At 39.3% G+C, this 9,763-nt stretch overlaps 1 long non-coding RNA gene across 1 annotated transcript; it reads left to right on the forward strand.

Annotated features, from left to right (window-relative positions):
* Window positions 1-4,313: 4,313 nt before the first annotated feature.
* LOC125321253 lies at window positions 4,314-8,235 on the forward strand. The gene is made up of 2 exons (XR_007201502.1): window positions 4,314-4,691; window positions 7,709-8,235. It is a non-coding gene; the product is annotated as an uncharacterized LOC125321253 (long non-coding RNA).
* Window positions 8,236-9,763: the final 1,528 nt, after the last annotated feature.

A 9,763-nucleotide genomic window follows, 5' to 3' on the forward strand; every position in this document is an offset into this window, starting at 1 on the left:
TTGAAGAGTGGCCATCATCCTTACAAAACACTTTCTTAAACTATTTCCACTTTCAAAAGGCTCCATACTATGAGGTGGATCCTTTTGCACTTAACATATTCCCAAATTACATGGGGAACTATGTAGTGAACCCTGGAAAGCATTTCCCGTGTCAGAACATCATTCCTACCTAGTTACAGGTTTCAAGAACAAGATGAGAAGTTTACATTGAAGACTGTACAAAAGCAGAATGCTAGCTCTGGAAAAAAGAGTCTAAATTGTCTATATTCCAAGACTGAAAGGTTCTGTTTAGATTCAAGCAAAGAAATGTAATGTTCAGCTGGTTTGCTCAGGATCTAAAAACTGCAACAAAAATGGAAACAAATCAAGTGGCCTCACTGTTTATCATTTAACTTGATGCAAAACTATCCTGGCATATTTTTAATGGAACATGAGTTTAAATATTAACTGCTTAGTTTAAACAGAGATTTTAGCTTTTAATATAGCAGCTTTATTGGATAATTCATGTCAGCTATTTGTGACTTTTTTAAAGGAACTATAGCATCAAAATTTGTAAATTGTATGATATTACCAAAAACTCTACCTGAAGTAATTCACAATTCTCCTTTTTTAATATAGTGATTGAATTCTCATTTTTAGAACAAAATTTAACATCTAATAGTAAGTGCTGATTTTAGGAGGGTTAGACCAAATAAAGCCACTCTGCAGTATAATGCCAGTTTGTTAGGAGAAATTACAGTGCAGCTGATGAGACAAATCAAAATGGATTCATGTGGTTACTTGGTATTTCTTTCAGACCTGGATCAAATTTAGTGCTTGGGACTTTGGAGGAGCTGTAAGTCATTAGAAATGTTTAGAAAATGTAAAGTTACAGTTGCCATTTGCCTCAGGGCATCCTACTGGTGGTACTCCCAAAGATGGCAAGTCCATTGGGACTGTGTGACATATCTGCCAGCCTCATACTGGTGTCTCAGATGCTTCAAATCATTACAAAAGGCAACAGACACTTAATACATAGGAAACCAAATCCTGTGTTACCTGTCCCGTTCCATTGTAATCTGGAGAACTTCAAACTATTTTGTTCAGAAAATTAAAATACTGCCTTAAAATACTCCATTGTGATTATTACAACCAGCTTCATTTTTTTGAGTTTGTATTTTCAGGACGTTGGATAAAAACACAGATTAATAAAATTGGTGTAGCTCAGGTCTGTGAAAGCTGGAGTTTCATACAGGGACACAAGACAGCATTTGACCACAGTTACTGCTATAATGGTCAGGTCATGGCTTCTCTTTCTTTAATTTCTTCTTTATGTTTTTTTTAATGTTGATGTTAAAAGGTAGACTTTTTAACCAATAGCTGTCTGTAATGCTTCTGCCACTACAAAATGGTGCTCTCATTTTTCATTAATTGGTCTTTTTTTTGTCTGTTTTCAACAAATGTCAGAACACCAACTGAGGCACATGTTTGGATTTCAGCTGTGTAAACATATCAGTACTCTAGCTTACCCCTTTCATAGCTGCAATGAGCAGCTTAAAGTGTACAATCCAGGGATTTGTTAGTGATAAGTGTGCTGCCAGCATCACAGGTGAGGGTGGGTGATTCTTTCCCGAAAAAGCTGCAGCTGTAAGAGTGGCCCTGTCAGACTCACAGCGAGCACAGAGGTTCTGCAGACCCACACTGCGACTCTCCTTTGCTTCATCCCCAGGATGAGCCTGTCTCTCCTCAGCAGATCCTTGTAAGTGAGAGGGAAAGGGACGTCCACTGGTTTTGGAAGTGCTGTCTCAGGATGTCTGCAGGCTCAGGTGTGAAACAAAGCACATTTGAGTAGCAAAATCAAGACTTTTTTCCTTTTACCATGTGTGAAGACCAGGGTCTTTTTCAGTTTAGTTTTTTAAATGGAAGCAGAATTTCTGTTCCCTGTGCTGAAGTTAATACCTTTTCCCAATAATTTTTCTCTTCTTTTGCATTATTTGCATGCCTCTGAATTTGCTGTGAGAGTGATCCTTGTAGAAAAGAATCAGAGGCCTTGTTGGGAAATTTCTCTCAAAAATGAGTTACCTTTTTACATCGATTCCTTGAAGGCTGAAAACTGGTGTATTAAAGCCAATTTCCAGCAGTTACAGAAGACATTTTCCTAAAAAATCCTTTAAACAATTTAAAAATACTAAGCATAATTCTCAGACTGGTACAAAAACAAGTTGCTAAAATTTCAGAAACACAGATATCAATGAAAGAAAAGCACGAGGTCATTCATATTTTCCATGATGAAAATCAGACCAAATTAATGACCACCCTAATCAGGTTTGGACCTGCAGACCTTAGGAGACCTTATGTATGCCAAGTGTCAGGCTGGCTCATTGAAAATACTGCTATGGACATCCTTTGATCTGCATTATTGCTGACAAAAACTGTGCAGGTGTAGAAAGGTCGTGCTGCACTTCTCTGTCGATACCAGACACATCTACTACCTCAACTGAACTACTCATGGAGTGGGTACTAAGGGTAAATATTTACAAGATCAGGATGCTGGTGTCAAACTATATGGAGATATGAAGATCTACATGATATGTTGACTGTGGAGTTTTGTGGAGTTTTGGTTGTTTTTTTGGTGGGGTTTTTTTTGCATTTTTTATTCAAAAAACTAGAATGCCAATAACATGCTGCTGAATGAATATTCCTTTTTTTTCATTACACATACACAGCACTGTTCAGTAATGATTGATACAAAACCTTCTTCAGAAGGCACTATACTTAAATGAGTATTTTTTATTCAGACAGCATTATTACTAGAATAAAAGCTTTTTTTCTGGAAAAGAAATGTCAAATCTGGTCTTCAGTTGCCCAGTCAGAAGAAAGCAAGCCTGTTCAGAGTAAAAATATGAGGACAATAACATTTCCTGGTCACATTCTCAGGTTGGAAACGATTTTTCTATCTTGACCATCTGAAATACTGTAATTTTTTCAGAAGTCTCTAGCAATTAATAATGGCAAGAACATTTTGAGTCTGAATAGCATGTCTATGTGAGAGTCTGAAACCATGTACTTTCCAGCATCTGGGAGTGAAGTCTCACTGTTCAGCAAGCTGCTCTGAAAAGCACAGATAGCTCTGGCAGCCAGCTGGAAACACCGATACAGAAGTGCCAAATAAGTGGCTTATTTGCTTTAATTATACTGTTCTAACCATGATGTTTCACTTCCAATCTCTGTCTTTAATACACATAAACAGATATATGTTCTTTCACAGAATCACTGCTGATCTTTCCGACATCAAACCTGCATCTCTGACCAAAACGAACAGAGATTGGTTTTGTGGTCCTCACAGCAGTAAGCAATATGTGCACATATATATATGTATAGATATATGACTTTTTGAATATATATTTCAAAGCACAATTTGATTTTGTATTTGGTACGCACTTGTGTCTGATTTGCCATAAACTTTTTTTCAGCTGTGACGAGGGGCCTGGCAGAGCAGGGTGCTGGTGGTCCACAGCTGAGCTGCTGGTCTGTGCCCATGTGCCCGACCACCTCAGCGAGCAATCCAAGGATGATGTCCTTTGTTTTGCTGCCTGGAGGGCTTCAGCTGGAAAAAGCCCCACATCCAGCACCAGCTCTGCTTGAGGATGCTATGCTCAGCTCCCAATAGGAGCATGCTGGGAGGATGGGATCCCTTGACCCCTGGCTTCCAGGAGCATGGGTCCATTGTGGTGTGCTCTTACTTATTGTGTGTCTCATGGAAGGGGCCACGCTCAGGACGTTTTTCTGTGAGCTCTAAACTCAAGCTGCCTGTAACTTCACGTAGTTCAGACATTGCAGTCCACTAAGCGAGATCTCTATGCTTTGCTCTACTGAACTTTTCCCTTGTCTGTAATGGATTGTGGATGGAAGAGGGAGGAGGGGAAGGTGATAGGGAAAAGCAAGGGTTTGATTGGCATGCAGTGATTTTGGACTAGCAGAAAGCAGGCGTCTATGCTCTCCAGCCCCCACATACTTCTCAGTCCATGAGTGTTGAGAGGGGAAAGAAACCGATATTATTCCCTCTAAAATTAATTCCCAGTTAGCCAGTTACTCCTGGTTTTTAGCTCAGAGCACACTGTAATTGCATTTTTCATTTCAGTAATTATAGAGGATATTAAAGTGGATTGACAGTTGTAGCAATCTGGCTCTTTAGACATATCCACTTGTCCAAGATCAAACGGCTACAGCATATTTAGGGTTACAGTCTCCTTCTTTTCCTTCTTGTTCTCTACTGCAGTGCATTTTTTTTCGGCGTTACCATGACAACACTATATCTGGCTGCCAGCTCTGTCGTAAGTTATTGAACTGAGACTGGCTTTTGGTTTAGCAGATAATTAGGTTCTGTCTCACAGGTTCATTTTCCTGTGACTGGGACATGAATATGACCTACAGCTGGCCTCAATTTCAGTGTCACAGACAAAACTTTAACCCTTCCTAGTCCCGCCACTACTGTACCCGCTGCGGCAGTTGGTGACAATTCCAAACCTTTTCCTGGGGGTGCTGGACACAGCACACCCTCCTGAGTCCTCAGGGCTCGTTGCCCAGGCTGTGTTAATCCCCAGGGAGGAGGAGGACAGTCCGGCTTGCACCCCTGTGCTGGGCGGGCGGGGAAAGGGTACTTCTAGCACCAGATGAATATTGATTGTCTGGTATGGAGATTTGTCGGAAAGGTAAGTTCACTGCTTGATTAGTGACCCTTTAAATAATAGAAATGCACAGGGTGGTGACAGGCCTTCTTTGCTTGTCTCAGGAATATGAAATATTTACAAGAGGTCTGGTTTTAGCACACAGTGCCCCATCTTAGGTACCTGCAGCAAGGGAGCAAAGCTACAAGGAACTGACATATTGTTTCTGTAGATGCCTCCCTGATTTTCCTTTTCTCCTCAAGAGGAAGGGGGGTCCAACCTGGAGGCGCTGGGCATCTGCCACCAAAACATATCAGGGCCCAGCACCCTGGCCCTGGGGTAGGTGCAGGCAGAGCAGCACCTCACCATATGGACCTTTGAGTGAACAAAATCAGGCTGGAGAAGGAGGAAGATCCACCATTTTCTTCAGTCCAGTTTTCAAATGTGCTTTTTCCCAAGATTTATATGCAGTGTAACATGGTCGTGCAATTTTAGTGATTTCAAGCCAGGACATAAACCCCTCTTCTTTCTATGAAAAACTCACAATTAATGTTACAGATGGAAGGGATAATCAATGAAATTTCAATAACAGTTATTTACTTAATTTGTCCATGGGTTTTTCATACCTTTAAAAGATCAAGGGAGGTTTCTCTCCCAAAGCTGGCAGATCCCAGAGGGTGTTCCAGAGAAGCACAGGACTATTGATGCAGGATTTGTGTTTCTATTTTTCAGAGGCTGCAGATTCTTGGCATCTGGCAGTGCACACCATAGTGCTGCTGGGACTCATCCCACCTGTGGTTCCTATTGGCACTATTCTTTCTGCAGAATCTCGCCATTAAAAAAAAAAGAGGCTGGCTGTAAAAATTGATGGACTTGCACCACTATCCATCACAGGGCTCTTGCATACAGCTCTGTGCATTCTATGGCAGGGTGGACACTTCTTCTCAGCTTCCCTCCCCTTTCCCCACCAAATTATTTGTGCCAAGGTCTCTTGATTAGAAGGTCAAAGTGTAGAAGGCGCATCCGTCTTGCCGCTATGGAACGCGTCCTTCTGAGCTAATCTGCCAGCCTGCGTTTGTTGATAATGTTTGAAACCTGCCTATTATACCAGACAAAGAAAATGGCATTTCATGAACCAGAGATGGCGACTTCCTACTGAGGATAATGCAGAAAGCTGCAGATTTAGCATATATGTATAACCAAAACCATCCAAAAAGGCCCTGGAGGTATTCCTTGGTTAGCGTATTTAGTGTGGATTAGACATCCTTGCAATGATAGCATAAAAGTTTTGCTGTGGAGTTAAACTCAGAGTAGGAGTGAGCTGGAGGGGAAGGTCCCCCTTGAATTACAGACGAGCGGTGTGAAACTCTGCGTGCTGGGTGGCTGATAAACTATCCAGCTGCTGGGTGTTAATAAACATTGCCCCATCTGAGACCCCACAGCTCTGGTTGATACCACATCAGCAGCATGTTACAATATAGCAGTGGTATATTGCTATTTAATAGATTTATTTCTTTATATAAAAAACTTTTATGGGGTTTTTAGGGTTATTCCCATCCCCCTACCATTTTTTTTTTTTTTTTCAGATTTTATAATGAAAATACAGACTACATAGTTTCAGTTTTTGTTTAGAGCTGGTTTTGATGCCTGGTCCTCATAGCCTGGCATAGTCCTGTAATGTTTCATCTGTGATCAAAGTTTTAAAGCCAAATGAAACACTGTTTTCATTGGAACCACTAGAGAAATCAAGCCAATATTGCCAGTGGGATTAAGTTTTATAAAAATAGATGAGAAATCTCATTGTTTGGCCTGAAGCAACCTGACATCGTCCCAACAATATTTGCAAATGAGGGCATGTAAACCAGATCACAAGGAAAGCAGGGAGGGGCAGGGGGAAGATGATGACTAAGAGAAAATTATTTCATGATTAGCAGTTTGAGTGCTTATACTGGGAACCATTATTGTAGGTAATTAAACCCACTACCCAGCCCAGTATATACTGTTTACCACAACTGGCAGCAAATTAGTCTCTTCCCAAGGATGCAAAGCTGTCAAGTCCTTCTGAGTCCCCAAAGTCCTTCCACAGCTGATCCTCTCTAATGTGAAAGACAAACGCTTGCAGGATCTCTCCTGCTCTCAGGTGCTGAGACCAATACACTCACTTCCCTTTATTGCCAGAACAATTGCTAAAAATGGAACAGTAGAAGTTCAGTCTAGAAAGAGGAAATTACAGCATTTCTTGCATTCTAGCAATCAGTAAATGCCCTGTAAATTTATCTTGAATATAAGACTTTCTTTGCTGTTTAGAACTAAATAATGTTCTTTACTATCCTCTGACACATTATTGCCTCTGTGTTGTATGTTGGCTGCTAAACTTCATTATGTGGAATCATGTCTGAGTTATGTACCTTGAGTAAGCTGTGAGAATACCTCCTCAAGTGTGCCTCACCCTTTTGATTTCTCATCACATTTTACCCTGATGAGGTACTTGAACAGGGGAGCAAAAATAAGTCCCTTAATTTAAATATTTCATTGTGGCAGCAAAGTCAAAAGTGCTTCGGATACTCTGATCAGTTCCTCAGAGCCATAACAGACTAACAGGAATAAAAAATATTCTGGTTTAAAATCTGAAATGCCTTTTCTTTTCCTCTGGCTCTTTAAATTTTTAACTTTTTTTTTTCTTTTTTTTTTTACTGAGGTTATCAGGCAAATTAAAAAAAATTGTGTCATAAAAAATAGTATCACGGACTTAAAGAAACATAAAATGACATAAATAAGGAAGAATATATCTTACAGTATTGTCAAATTACAACATATACCAAGAATGAGAAGAGTGTGATCTTTAAAGATGAAACTTTAGATTAATGATATAACTTTAAAAATTGGCTACAGCTCAATTCATTTCTAAAGAAAGATGTTTTTTTCCAAAACCAAAGTGTTGTTTCCATTCAATATTTGATAATTTGCCTAGTAGGACCCATGAGATGATGCCTCAGCAAGCAGAACTGTAGCTTGTTATCTGTGTAATGAAAAATGATTTTTTTAATTTTTCATTTTTACAGGTTTTCTAAAACCTCTTTTTTATTAAAAATGAAATCGGCACAAAGAAGACACCATTTTTTTCAACTCTGAAGAATAGAAGTAATTTTTCACTGTAAAAGAAGCAAAATGGTGATAACTAACAAAACTAATAATAAAATTTGAAGTACCCATTCCTAACCCAAACAGATGTTTGACCCAGAGAGCACTGGTGTCTCTTGCCTGTACAGTGGTGCAGAACATATGTTTACTTCTTTGGCCTTCCTAAATCCTGGAAGACTGTGGCAGAGGAATCACTCAGAGGAAGGGAAAACGGGCACTTCCCAATGCTGATGCTTGTTTTGGGTTTGGACAAACATCACCATGAAAGTCTCCTGATGTGGGTACAGTGGCTCAAACACTGAGTTCTCCCAGCTGCTGTGGCAGACCTTGGCCAGGGTGGAACTTCACCTGAGCAAGGAGGTCCTTTTCAATTTTTAAAATGTACACTTTATATTTAAAGGCATGATGGGAGAACTTACTTATTTATTAAAAAGTGAATTACAAGCTGTATGGTTGCCACCTTGATCACTCAAATCTAATCATTCTTACTAGCTCCATGGGTGTGACCTTTTCTAAAATAATTTCCATGCAATAATAGGAATAAGATACTTTAGGCAGTGCATTTCTGGGAATCACTGCACTTCTCAGGTGACTGAAGTCACTTATTCTTCATCCTCATGCTTCACAACACATCTGAGGCATGAAATTATTCCCTTCCAATATGATGCCTTCTCCTACTCTTATTGCTTAAATGATTCTTAAGGATTAGTGTGTTAAATGCATTGTGAGAAATTCGGGGGGGGGGGGAGGCATGGGGGGGGGAAGGAGAAGATAATATTTTACATTAGAGTTATCAACCTGATCCACATTTCGGTGATTTTTATTCCAATCAGAAGAGTCTGGATCTAATACACATCCATGTTATGGGCTAGCAAAAATATGGAGGACATAGTAACTTCCTTGACAGTGCGCTGTGAACAAAAACTGTCACATATAGCAGAAACTACCAGAATTTAGAAGGTTTTTTATTTGGAAGAATAAAGAGAATTGCATTCTCTGTCCACGGATGGGTATTGCCAGCTGTCTCCTGCATGCAGGTACCATTCTTTGTTCCCAGGATTTTACGCATTCAGCTGTGATTTCTCTCTAAATCCTTTTACCATATCTTGATTGGTTTGCAGGCAGAATACAAATTCTCTTGAGACAAATGCACCATTACAATTTTAAATTGTAATCTTTTTAGAAAATGTTGTTGGATTTTTGTCATTAACATTTGAGAACAAAAGACTGAAGTTTCAACATTTGTTGCCACCCATGGGGCTTTTACTCATATAAGGTTCTAGCTGCAATATGAGGAAACAACATTAGTTTCATGTCCTTTGCAAAACAGTGTGTAGACAATCACAGAAACTTGCCTTCTGTGCATTTATTTTACTGTGAGCAAGGACTGTAAAACACTAGCATGCATTTTAGCTAGAGGACTACAGAAGTAATATGTAGTTACTGCAGTAATCTGCAGGCAATGTTGGGGAAATGGTGTATTTACTAAGTCATTGCTTAGTAAAGTCCTTATTTACAAAGCCCTGGTGAGCACTAATCTCAAGCTGAAATTTATAAACATAGCTGCATGCTCTGATGAATCAAAATTTTAGCTGTTTCCGTTTCAGCCTCAGTGACAAACTTCATTTATTGCAAGAAAATGCTAGAGCTATTAATAAAAATAAAAGATCTGTTCGACATCCGAGGCTGCATCACCGAGCTGACTGTCCCCCAGTTTGAAATCATGTATATTTGTAATCAAATATTTATCAGTAAAACCTTGCAGCATCAAATTCAGCTAAAATGATTTTATACTCTCATACAATCCGTCATTCATATATACATAGCAAATGCCATGTGATAGATAATATACAGTATATAATGTATATAGGATATGTTTAAAATACTTTTTTTTCCAAAAATATATTATTCCTATTTATTCTCTTCTCCTTCCTGCTGTACCCACACTGAAAACACTTTCATATACCGGTAAAGTA

Source organism: Corvus hawaiiensis, chromosome 2, assembly GCF_020740725.1.
Source record: "Corvus hawaiiensis isolate bCorHaw1 chromosome 2, bCorHaw1.pri.cur, whole genome shotgun sequence".
Taxonomy (NCBI): Eukaryota; Metazoa; Chordata; class Aves; order Passeriformes; family Corvidae; genus Corvus; species Corvus hawaiiensis.